This window comes from Ziziphus jujuba, chromosome 2 (assembly GCF_031755915.1).
Source record: "Ziziphus jujuba cultivar Dongzao chromosome 2, ASM3175591v1".
Lineage (NCBI taxonomy): Eukaryota > Viridiplantae > Streptophyta > Magnoliopsida > Rosales > Rhamnaceae > Ziziphus > Ziziphus jujuba.
In genome coordinates, this window is record NC_083380.1 from 27,445,625 (window position 1) to 27,459,269 (window position 13,645).

General features: G+C 41.2%; 1 pseudogene; it reads left to right on the forward strand.

Moving 5' to 3' along the window:
- The window catches only part of LOC125422676 (glutathione S-transferase U9-like), a 37,267-nt pseudogene that overhangs the window by 17,479 nt on the left and 6,143 nt on the right, over positions 1 to 13,645 (forward strand).

The following is a 13,645-nucleotide window of genomic DNA, read 5'->3' on the forward strand; positions in this document are numbered from 1 at the left end:
AGAATTGAGGAGTCAAATCCCAAAAGCTTTCCGGCGAGATTCCGGCCACCTCGGGTCCGATCACCAGAAAGTAAGACCGAATCCGTGATCCCCATCACTCAAGCTTCAATTCGGTATATAACTCGTAACTTTTAGTTGCTGTTTGTGTTCGCTCCCTGGGTACCCATTTGGGAGTTACCCGATTAAAATATTAATATATTTGGTTGGTATACTGTAGATGTTTTAGGTGCACGTACGAGTAGTGGAGTTGATCCTACGGAGGATTTTAGCTGATTTACGCGCTTAAGGTGAGTGACCCACCTTTAAAAATATTTTGGGCAATTAATTATGTTTAATTGGTATTTAAATTATGCTCATGTGGTACAATTTAATTATGGTTTTATTGTGATTTAATTTATTTATTATGCATGAGCAAAGTATATTTCGGTGATAATCGTACGTGGTTTTAAGTATTATTTTTGGGCATAATTGGTTTAAATATTTTATGAAAATATTTGTTTAAAATGGTAGTTTAATTTTATAATTATGCACACGGTATTTTATTTGTTGAACCTCGTATTTCGAGAAAAATTATGGTTTTATTTGTTATCGATGTTTCGTACCGATTTGTTAAATGAAAATATGTGGGATGGTAAGTGTGAAAATTTAATATATTTCCCACGGTAATTTTGGAAAGAACTGTATGGTTGATTAAATAATTATTTTAGACGCATTCATGCAGTATTGGTGTTCTGGTATATGTGGTTTAGCGCGCAAGTATTATGTCTCCCATGAGTTGCCATTGGACCGTGGGCAGGCAAGTTTGATATTGGCCACAACCGCCCCCCTCCTTGGCCGGGATGGCAGTTTCAGCAGCGGTACTGTTGGGACGCCGAAGTGCCGTTTGCAAGTTTCTTTCTTTAATCTCCCTGCCAGTCGGTGCTCAGGACGCTGGGTATCGGAGGGCATCACCGGTATATGGTGTGGTGCGTCAAGTGTAAATTTTCAGATAAAGTTCCAAACCCCAAAAATGTTCAAAGTTATTTATTATGATTTATTGCACTTTAATTACATATTGGGGTATTTATTTATTTATTGTTTATCAAATGGTTTGATCCCTTGGTTTTCGGGAAGTAAGAATATCGGGTTTTGTGAAATTGTTTTAAAAAGGGAACATTTCCAACGGAGTGATTAGAGAGAGTTTTGAGGGAAAATTATTATTTCCAACTGTTATTATTATTTATTTATTAATTGTTGGTATTAATTCAATTTCCTTATTTGTTATATTATTATTACTATTATTATTATTATTATTATTATTATTATTATAAGTGTTCGGTAGCTAGGGTCACTCATTGAGATGATTAGCATCTCACGCTTTTAAGTTCCATTCCCTTAGGTGCAAGGGGTGATAGACGTTCTTCCGGGGCGAACCAGTTCTCCGCTGCTATCGTGTTTCGAGAAGTACTCTTGTACTCATTCCTTTCAGTTGTATTATTTCTTTCATCTTTGTTGTATTTCTGTTGAATAGAACTCATAAAGCTCTGTATACTATTTGGACACTTATGTTTTATTTATGCACTGGTTTACCGTTATTGTTGTGAAGTGCTGTAAATTTGTGGAAACAATCTGTAGTTTTGCGTGAGGAATAAGGGGGTGATTATAGAAGTGTGTTTTCAGTGCAGGTAATTTTTGGTAAGTCCTACCCTTAGGGGAGGTGCTGCTGGATTTTTCGTTGGAAGGTTCGGTGGTATTTCCCTGGGATCAGGGCTTGTCTAGGGTTCCGGGGAAGGAATTCTGGGCTGGTCCTGACAGTTGGTATTAGAGCATAGGTTCTTGTAATCCTAAGGGACTGTGCATTGCTGTACAGCCCATCTGTAAATTCTTCCTTTTGTAATCGTGCTTAAGTGTCCCTGTTTCTAAACTCTTGTTTGTTTCCTCAGAATTTGCTACGATGAGTAGGCGGGACACACATAGAACTCGGGAACACTCGGTTGAGAGTTCAGGGAGTAGATCGAGCCTTAGAAATCTGGTCTCTCAACTAACTAGAGCCTTAGGAGGTTCAATCTTTAGTAATCGATCCGTGGATCAGGCTCGACGTTTAAGAGCCGTGAATTTCGATGGAAGCCAAGGCCCAGCTGCAGCCATGAATTGGCTATCCAACATGGAGAAAATCTTGGAAGAGGGGATGCAGTGCCCCGACGAGGATATGATGAGGATTTCTGGTTTCATGTTAGAAGGAGACGCCCGAAAATGGTGGCAAATAGAAAAGACTCGCAGAAGGCATACGTGGGATCAGTTTAAGGTTGCCTTCTCTACTGAGTATTGTCCTCCTGCCTACCATGAGGCAAGAAGGAGAGAGTTCGAGGAACTGCGACAGGGGAACATGACAGTGTCCGAGTACGAGAGAAAATTCCGAAAACTATCAAAATTCTGCGTGCACATGATTCCCGACGATCATGCAAAGAAGGTGAGGTTCATAGACGGCTTGAACGAGAATATAGCCTTCACCCTTTCTGGATCAGTACATCCCATTTATCAGTCCGCCAGGGATGCAGCGCTCGAGCTAGAGAGACAGGCGGACATGCGCAGACCCTCGAGGCACAGATCATTCAAAGGTTCATATAGTGAGGTACCTCGACAGGGGGCAGCTAAGAAAAGCCATAGTTCAGGCTTAGATAATGATGGGTTAAGCCCACGAGGCAGATTTCAGAGGAGAGGCAGTTATCGTATGCCACAGTCAACTCGCCATTCGATCAGTGGGGATACAAGCTCGTATCAGCAGTCACACTTTGGTTCTCCGAGGATTTGTCCAATTTGTAGGAGGAAGCATTCTGGGCCGTGTTAGATGGATGGATTATGCTTTCAGTGTGGGCAGCCAGGCCATATCAAGAGGGAGTGCCCTTATGGTAATGGCAGTGTGCTAGGAGCAGGTCGACGAGCACAGCATACTGGTGTATTTCCAGGTCAGAGTTCCCAGGGGAGTCAGGCAGTAGGAGCTTCTTCGGGATCAGCCCAACCGTCTGCAGGATCGAGTCGAGGCAGAGGAAGGAAACCCCAGCAGGCAGGTCAAGGTCGGGTGTTTGCCATGACGTAGCAGGAAGCCAGGACTACGCCTGACGTTGTTACAGGTACTTTGAATATTTTTGGTAATGACGCACGTGTGCTTATAGACCCGGGAGCAACACATTCGTTTATCTCGAGAGAATTTGTCGTTCGGGTCGGTATGACCCCTACTCCTTTAGAATGTCTGCTAGAAATAGCCACTCCTGCAGGAGAATCCTTGTGGCCTAGCCAGTTAATCAAGGAATGTTTCTTCTGCATCGAAGATCAAGTGATGGAAGCAGACTTGATCCTGTTGGATCTATTCGGACCTGATGTAATCTTGGGCATGGATTGGTTGGCAAGGAACCATGCATCTGTAGATTGTTTTAGCAAAGAAGTTACATTCAGGAAGCCAGGGTTGCCAGAAGTGGTATTCCATGGGGGAGTTGGAAGGCCTTTGCCGAGGTTGATATCTACCCTTACCGCCAAGAAGCTACTGAATAAAGGGTGCCAAGGGTATTTGGCTCATGTGATAGATACCCAAGTAAGTGGGGTCAGGTTGGAAGACATGCCCGTTGTGTGGGATTTTTCGGATGTGTTTCCTGAGGAGTTACCAGGATTGCCTCCGGAAAGAGAAGTTGACTTTCCCATTGAATTAATTCCGGGTACTGTGCCTATTTCTCTACCACCGTATCGGATGGCGCCAGCGGAGCTAAGGGAGCTAAAGGTCCAATTGCAAGATTTGGTAGATAAGGGGTTTATTAGACCAAGCATATCACCGTGGGGAGCTCCAGTTTTGTTTGTGAAGAAGAAGGATGTTAGTCTAAGACTGTGCATCGACTACCGACAACTTAATAAGGTCACCATCCCTAATCGCTATCCGTTGCCAAGGATAGATGATCTCTTTGACCAACTCCAGGGTGCCAAAGTGTTCTCCAAGATCGACTTGAGGTCTGGATACCATCAGTTAAGGATCCGAGAGTCGGACATTCCTAAGACTGCCTTTAGGACGAGGAGCCAAGAAGAGCACATGAGGCATTTAAGAGAGTGCTCCAAACTCTAAGGCAGCATCAGCTATATGCTTAGTTCAACAAATGTGAATTCTGGTTGAATCGAGTGGGTTTTCTCGGACATATCGTGTCAGCCGAAGGCATTTATGTGGACCCCGATAAGGTGAAGGCAGTGTTGAGTTGGGAGCGCCCTACCACTGTGAGGGAAGTACGAAGTTTTCTTGGATTAGCGGGATACTACCATCGTTTTATAGAAGGGTTTTCAAAAATTGCTAGACCGCTTCATAATTTAACCCGAAAGAATGTTGAATTTAGTTGGACGGACAGGTGTGAACAGAGTTTTCAGGAGTTGAAGTAAAGGTTAACATCCATGCCTATCTTAACTTTATCTAATGGGAATGAAGGTTTTAAAGTCTATTTTGATGCATCTTATCAAGGGTTGGGTTCCGTGCTAATGCAAAATCAAAGGGTGGTAGCGTACGCATCACGACAATTGAAGCAGCACGAATAGAATTACCCTACGAATGACTTAGAATTGGCAGCAGTAGTCTTTGCTCTAAAGAAGTGGAGACACTACTTGTATGGGGCCATATGCCAAATTTATTCCGACCAAAAAAGCCTCAAGTACATTTTCATACAGAAGGAGTTAAATATGAGGCAAAGGAGATGGATGGAGTTGTTGAAGGATTATGACTGTGTGATTGATTATCACCCAGGCAAGGCGAATGTAGTGGCAGATGCTTTGAGTAGGAAGGCTATCGGATCTCTTGCTCACATCCAAGCCATCCAACTACCTTTCATGGTGGAGTTGAAGAAGATGGGGGTGTTAATGCATATGCCTCCTTCAGGAGTTCTTATGGCTAGTTTTCAGGTGCGACCGGTGTTGGTGGATCGTATATTGGAGACTCAAATGGAAGATCCTAAATTGAGAACGATTAATGGCAAGGTACAAGAAGGTCTTGATCCGGAGTTTTCCATAAGGAGGGATGGAGCCCTCGTGTATAAAGGACGACTTTGCGTTCCTGATATTCCAGAACTCAAGAAGGAGATTTTAGAAGAGGCGCATAGCTCGATGTATGCGATGCATCCTGGAAGTACCAAAATGTACCGAACGCTTGTTAAGTATTATTGGTGGATTGGCATGAAGAGAGAAGTGGCAGATTTTGTATCAAGGTGTTTAATTTGTCAACAAGTAAAGGCAGAAAGACAGAAACCTTCGGGACTACTCCAATCCTTACCGATTCCCGTGTGGAAGTGGGAAGAACTCAACATGGACTTCGTGTTCAAGCTTCCTTCCGCACCTAGAAGGTACGACGGCATTTGGGTAATCATCAATCGTCTTACCAAGTCAGCACACTTCTTACCAGTACGAGAACGTTTTTCACCCGAGAAGTTAGCTCAGTTGTTCGTGCAACGTATTGTAAGTCTTCATGGAGTACCGTTAGCAATCGTATCCGATCGAGACCCGCGATTTACTTCACGACTATGGCGAAAGTTGGCTGATGCACTAGGAGCAAGACTTAACTACAACACCTCTTTTCACCCGCAATCTGATGGACAAGCTGAGCGCACAATTCAGACATTAGAAGACATGCTAAGGTCTTGTGTTATGCAATTTCACGGTAGCTGGGATGAACAATTGCCATTGATAGAATTTGTCTACAACAACAGTTATCAGGTGAGTATTGGGATGTCCCCATATGAAGCTTTATATGGGAGGCAGTGTCGGACACCTCTGTGTTGGAATGAGGTAGGAGAAGAGAGACTCCTTGCAACGAATAATGCAGTTGGATCTGAGTATTTAAGGATGACCTTGGACAAGGTGAAGATCATTAAGGATCGGTTGAAGGTTGCCCAAGATCGACAGAAGAGTTACGTCGATGTGCGTAGGAAGGATTTGGAATTCGAAGTAGGAGATTGGGTATTCCTAAAGCTATCTCCATGGAAAGGAGTCGTACGCTTTGGTCGACGAGATAAGTTGGGTCCTCGTTATATTGGGCCTTACGAGATTACGGAAAGGATTGGCCCTGTGGCTTATAGGTTGGCGTTACCGGAAGAGCTCGCCCGAGTGCACAACGTGTTTCATGTGTCGATGCTACGAAAGTATATTGTAGACCCCTCACACGTACTCGAGACTCCTGACATAGAATTAAGAGAAGATCTTTCGTATGTGGAGCAACCAGTGCAGATTTTGGATTGCGAGGAGCCGGTGCTACGTAACAAGACCATTCCTCTAGTTAAAGTTTTATGGCAGAACCATTTAGTCGAGGAAGGAACGTGGGAGCCCGAAGCGCAGATGCATGATCAGTACCCTTATCTGTTCTAGTGACGTGCGGAATTTTGAGGATGAAATTTTAATAAGGGGGGGAGGTTGTAACACCCCGTCCCAAATCACACCGGAATCCGTGCACGTTGACCGAGGTTGACCGTTGATCGAGGGGGTCAAAAGTTGACTTTTTATCCCAGTTGGAATTTCTAGTTTACCAGGGTACCGTGGCGAAGTGCATGATGCCCTGAGTTCGTAGACAAGTAGCACGTCGAAAACGGTGCTACGGTTTGAAAGTTATGGGCAAAACAAGTCGAGGTACAAACTGTCCAAAAGGTGCCGACAGTTGACTTTTTCTTGTGGTGTAATTTTGTTTTGACTCTTGTATGGTTGTAAATTACTCATTGATACGAGTTCATAGACTAGCGGCACGCTTAAATCGGACATTTGGTTAAAAAGTTATGGACGTTTGAAGTTTGCCGGATACTGTAATATTTTATTATATCTGGCTTAAGTGCACAGTAACACCACGTGTCATCACCTGATTGGTCCATGTGGATGAACAGTGTCACCACGGTGGCTTTTATTTGGCAAAAACACCGGGAAAGAGAGAGAAAGAGAGATAGGAGAGAGAGAGAGAGAGAGAGAGAAACCGACCGGCCGCCGGAATCGTCCAATTTTCCGGCCGATTTTTGCTACACGCACCGGCCAGACGGGAGCAGCTTCCCATTTCCAGCCAAACCTCAAAATCTCACGGCTGTTGGTCGCTGGACGTGCCTGGATCAAGGCGGCGAAACTCGGCGGTGATTTTTCCCTCCACCGCCGGCCACCGCTGTTTGCCCTGTTTCCGACCATTTTCAGGCCACATGCGCCAGCCACCCCTCACCACCTCTTCAAGTCCGGCCTACCCACCAAATTTCACGGCCACCGGACCTCCGATGCGCCGGGATCGGAGCGTTTTTCGACGAGGGGAGAAAATCTTCAAACCCTGATTTCTCCGCCGTCCGGCCTCCGTTTGCCTCACCGCCAGTCCCGTTGGAATCCTCTCCCCTCGATCTACAAAACCACCAAAAATCTCAGCCAACGACCACCGCACGCGCCGCCGCCGGTGACGGTTGCTGGTGACCGCGGCGGCTCGCCGAAAGTTACTGTTACGGCGAGTACCCAGTTGCACCGCCGGTCCTTGTCCACTGTTTCCGACCATCTGAATCCAAATCTGGCATCCTTTTCTGCCAATTTGCGACGGTTTGGGAGAATTGAGGAGTCGAATCCCGAAAGCTTTCCGGCGAGATTCCGGGTACCTCGGGTTCGATCATCGGAAAGTAAGACCGAATCCGTGATCCTCATCACTCAAGCTTCGATTTGGTATATAACTCGTAACTTTTAGTTGTTGTTTGTGTTTGCTCCCCGGGTACCCATTTGGGAGTTGCCTGATTAAAATATTAATATATTTGGTTGGTATACTGTGGATGTTTTAGGTGCACGTACAAGTAGTGGAGTTGATCCTGTGGAGGATCTTAGCTGATTTACGCGCTTAAGGTGAGTGACCCACCTTTAAAAATATTTTGGGCAATTAATTATGTTTAATTCGTGTTTAATTGGTATTTAAATTATGCTCATGTGGTACAATTTAATTATGGTTTTATTGTGATTTAATTTATTTATTATGCATGAGCAAAGTATATTTCAGTAATAATCCTACGTGGTTTTAAGTATTATTTTTGGGCATAATTGGTTTAAGTATTTTATGAAAATATTTGTTTAAAATGGTGGTTTAATTTTATAATTATGCACACGGTATTTTATTTGTTGAACCTCGTATTTCGAGAAAAATTATGGTTTTATTTGTTATCGATGTTTCGTACCGGTTTGTTAAATGAAAATATGTGGTATGGTAAGTGTGAAAATTTAATATATTTCCCACGGTAATTTTGGAAAGAACGGTACGGTTGATTAAATAATTATTTTAGACGCATTTATACAGTATTGGTGTTCTGGTATATGTATATGTGGTTTAGCGCGCAAGTATTATGTCTCCTGTGAGTTGCCATTGGACCGTGGGCAGGAAAGTTTGATATTGGCCACAGCCGCCCCCCTCCTTGGCCGGGATGAGGGTTTCAGGACGCCGAAGTGCAGTTTGCAAGTTTCTCTCTTTAATCTCCCCGCCAGTCGGTGCTCAGGACGCTAGGTATCGGAGGGCATCACCGGTATATGGTGTGGTGCGTCAAGTGTAAATTTTCAGAAAAAGTTCCAAACCCCAAAAGTGTTCAAAGTTATTTATTATGATTTATTGCACTTTAATTACATATTGGGGTATTTATTTATTTATTGTTTATCAAATGGTTTGATCCCTTGGTTTTCGGGAAGTACGAATATCGGGTTTTGTGAAATTGTTTTAAAAAGGGAACATTTCCAACGGAGTGATTAGTGAGAGTTTTGAGGGAAACTTATTATTTCCAACTGTTATTATTATTTATTTATTAATTGTTGGTATTAATTCAATTCCCTTATTTGTTATATTATTATTATTATTAAAAGTGTTCGGTAGCTAGGGTCACTCATTGAGATGATTAGCATCTCACGTTTTTAAGTTCCGTTCCCTTAGGTGCAAGGGGTGATAGATGTTCTTCCGGGGTGAACCAGTTCTCCGCCGCTATCGTGTTTCGAGAAGTACTCTTGTACTCATTCCTTTCAGTTGTATTATTTCTTTCATCTTTGTTGTATTTCTGTTGAATAGCACTCATAAAGCTTTGTATACTATTTGGACACTTATGTTTTATTTATGCACTGGTTTACCGTTATTGTTATGAAGTGCTGTAAATTTGTGGAAACAATCTGTAGTTTTACGGGAGGAATAAGGGGGTAATTATAGAAGTGTGTTTTTAGTGCAGGTAATTTTTGGTAAGTCCTACCCTTAGGGGAGGTGCTGCCGGATTTTCCGTTGGAAGATTCGGTGGTATTTCCCTGGGATCAGGGCTTGTCTAGGGTTTCGGGGAAGGAATTCTGGGCGGGTCCTGACACAGTACCACCCTTGAGCTTCGTATACAAATCCACATCCTCTTTCTTCACAATACCCTAATTTCGAATTCCAAACCATCAATTTCTTTCTTTGTATAGAATTTTGGTGATCGGAGAGACAAAACGGGGCTGTTTGGCAAAACGGCAACTAGGTGAAGGAAGCTTGATGGATGAATGAGAAGAGATGAGCCAGCTTTTTAGGAAGCGTGATGAAGGCGAAGAGAACAGTCAGGTGAAGAAAAGAAAGAAATAACATAAAATAAAATAAAAAGTAAAAATATTTACTTTGGATATAAGGGTATTTTGGGATTATTAAAAATTTAGAGGGTATAAAAAAAAGATAGCAAATGAAGGGGTAAAAATCGTGAAGCTCATCCCTATGGGGGCATTGGGCCAAATTTCCTTAGAAACAAATCCATGCCCAAGTATTTTTATACTTCTTTTTTTTTTCTTTACGAAGTTATTTCTTCTCTTGTTTCTATCTCTCTAAATTTATTTGTGTTATTTTATTTAAGTATATAACATATTTTTATATAGTTTTGAAAGATACTTGTAGAGATGCACATGCATTTGAGTTTTGAGCTAATTTCCTATTAAAAAAATCTACATGGGGTATTTTGAAATAGTATAACCTTAAGACTAGTTAGAAATAGTATAACCACAAATTTTTTTTCTTATGATTATTGATTGTCTTTATTTAAATATCTGTTGATTTTTTAACTAACAACATATTTATTGGAAAAGTAAACTATATATAGCTAAATTATCATTTCAATTGTCCATCTTATTGATGATGATCACAGACTATACAATAATAATTTTTTTATAAAATTTTGAACAAAATGCTTACCAACATGCTTGCTCACAACATTACCAAACCGAACTAATAGAACCTTTTGTAATTTCATGCATTTGGTTATCTATATCTACGAACTATAGTCTATATGATTCCAAATAAAAAGACCATAAGTATGCTCTAAATCTGCGGGTTAATACATAGAAAAATAATCTGATGTTCGTCAAGATATAAGAGAATATTATTGAACCCTTTTGTCATGTGGTACTGCAGCTGTTTGATGCATTGTACTCAACACTTAAAACAAATGGATAAGCACAAGGGAAATTCAACAAGGAAGTGCAAAACAAAACGCATGCACTTGAAGAGGGAATGAACAAATTTATTTTAGAATGCACTTCTTATTCTTTTGTATCTTCTGGTCCTTCAGTCGACCAACAAAAAATGGGACCATTGGACATTGCTATTTGTTGTCTATTGGGGATTCTCAAGCCTGAGGAAGAAGTACTTGGCATAAGGTGTATCGAACTGGAAAAGACTCCACTTCTATATTCATGGGTAACAGCTCTAATTAATCTACCTTTGGTGAAAGAGACATTCCCTCCACATGAAAAATGGCTGCCATTTATGCAATTGATAAGGCAAAAACACCTTAAATTTATATATCCATATTTGCTGTCTACCATATGTTATTTCATATTTTTTTGTTTCGTTTTTCAAGGCTTAGCAAGATTGATTACCATGTTTGCGAAAAAAGGTTTATATAAGTTGGACCTCTACTAAATAATTCCTTTGCGGTGGAGAGGTTCATACTGATTGTAAGGAGGCTGTGGGTTTGATTCATGATCTTGGGCCTTTTCTAGGTGCTGAATGTTTTTTGTTGGAAGAGATTAAGCATTTGTTGCTTGCTTAACTATGCTTTTGAGGTAAATATGCTCCAAAGTAACAAATAAAACGGCTCATGCTTTAGCTCGTTAATCCTTGAGTCCTCGTTTTCGTCTATGTGTGAAACTTGGTTTGAGGATGGCCCGGTCTTGTTGGATCTTATTCTCGAACCAGGATGTTTGTAATTTTGTTGTTGTTTGATTAAGTTTTGTTGAAGTGTGGCAATTTTGCCACTTGATGGTGCATGTCACCGGCTAGCATGCACACCTTGGTATCAAATCATTTCCTTTTATGAGTTTATATTTTTTTTTTGTATGTTTTAATTTATGCAAGGTATATTTTGATAATTTTTTGTGCCTAAGTTATGTATGCAAAAAATTATAGGCAAGATTATGCACAAAAGAGTAGGAATGTTATGCTTGAAATGCCTATGGTGCTGGATTCATAATTTCCAGCAACATAGCTCCACTATTTATCTTATATCTCCGGTTGCAAATGGAGTTTTGGACTGACATTTTCAGGGATGTCTACAGACATATATAGAAGACTCTGGTTCAAATTTCAGGTCAAAATGACATGGGAAAGGCCATTTTCTATTCCAAACAGATTACTGTATCTGATGGGCCCAGTATGCAGAGTATGGGCCAGTTTTGGAGCTTTTTGGCCCATGATCCGGTCCCAGAACTTTCCTAGCTCTTGGAAAAATATTTATTGATGACCAAGGATGCTTCAAACCAAGTTTCATAAGCAGATACAAAGGGGAACTAAGTAGGTGAAGCTAGTTTGGTTGTTTACCCAAACTAGTTAAACAATAGGAACTTAGTTCAAAACCATGTGCCACTTTTTACTATATTTGGAATAGACATGTTGCAGCTGGTTTTTGACTCTTTTGTGTATGAAAAGTTAGGTGTTGACCATTTTACTTTTTTAAATTTCAAATACTTTACTCATTTTGTAAGCTCACATGCTTGGCATGTGTGAACTAGTTGTAATTTCAAGCTTATATTGTAAAATGAATGAAATGGCTACACATCTAAGCCTTATTTTCAAAAGCCAACGTGTTCCTCTTCTTCTTATCTCTTCTTCAACACCTTAGAACACTTTAGGAACCCTAAAAACCAGAAAACATCATAACCAAAACCTAAAAACACAACTCACACACAACCATTCCCAAGAGCATCACCAAAAGCTTGCTTGTTGCTAACACTTCAAGCTAGCTTGCTCTTGGTCATAACCTTCTCACCCCAACAAAGTGGTATTAGAGCAAGGCACATTTTTGTGAGATTTGTGAGGTTTTTGGGCTGGTTCATTCCTTGAGAGTGAAGAGATACTTGAAAGCACAAATATATTTTCATATTCCTTCATACTAGAAAGCAACATTCACATGGCTTCTTCAAGTTTTTCAACTCCTTCTCCTCCTATCTTCAATGGGGAGAACTACAACATTTGGAGTATCAAGATGCAAGCCTACTTGAAGGCTTATGGTCTTTGGGAGGTCACCATAAATCCCCAAGAACCCGAGCCTTTGAGACAAGGGGCAACGATCAACCAAATCAAGCACCATGAGGAGGAATTGGCTAAAGGTTTCAAGGCTCTCACCGCCATTCATTCTTGTATTAGTGATACCATTTTCACAAGGATAATGGCATGTGAGAGTGCCAAAGAAGCTTGGGACAAACTTCAAGATGAGTTCCAAGGGAGTGCAAGGACAAGGCAAATGCAAATCCTTAACCTAAGGAGGGAGTTTGAGACTATCAAGATGAAAGACAAAGAAACGGTTAAGGAGTTCACCACAAGGCTTCTTAATGTGGTGAATCAAATTAGGGTGCTAGGTGAAAGATTAAGTGACCAAATGATTGTGGAGAAGGTGTTGGTCTCCTTGCCCGAGAGGTTTGAAGCTAAGATATCTTCATTGGAGGAGTCAAGGAACCTAAATGAAATTTCCTTGACCGAGTTTGTGAATGCCTTGCAAGCTACGGAGCAAAGGAGGAGGATTAGACATGAAGAATCAATGGAGGCTGCATTTGTGTCTAAACAACATCAAAAGACACAAAATCAAAAGAAGAACAAGCTTAAGGTCATAAAGGAGAAAGCTAAAACTAGCAAACCCGAAAGGAAGTCCTATGAACCTTGTCACCATTGCAAGAAGAAAGGTCATCATCCAAGAGGGTGTTGGTGGAGGCCGGATGCATTTTGCCATAAATGCCAACAAAAAGGTCATGTGGAGAGAGTATGCAAGGCAAACAAGAAAGATAAGCAATAAGCAAATGTTGCTAAAGATAATGCAAGTGATAGTGAATCCGAAGAGTTGTTTGTTGCTACTTGTTTTAGTAGCATCAAGAATGATGAAGGATGGATCATTGATAGTGGAGCAACACACCATATGTCTCACAAGCATGAGTGGTTCACAAACTTGGATAGGAGCAGCCACAACAAAGTCAAAATTGGAAATGGAGCCTTGATGGAAGTGAAAGGCAAAGGAGATGTGGTGATACACACCACCAAAGGTATCAAAACTATCCATGATGTTCTCTATGTACCTTATTTATGTGAGAACTTACTTAGTGTAGGTCAAATGCTTGAGAACAAATATGCATTACACTTCTCAAACATGACATGCACTATAGTTGATCCACATGGAAATGA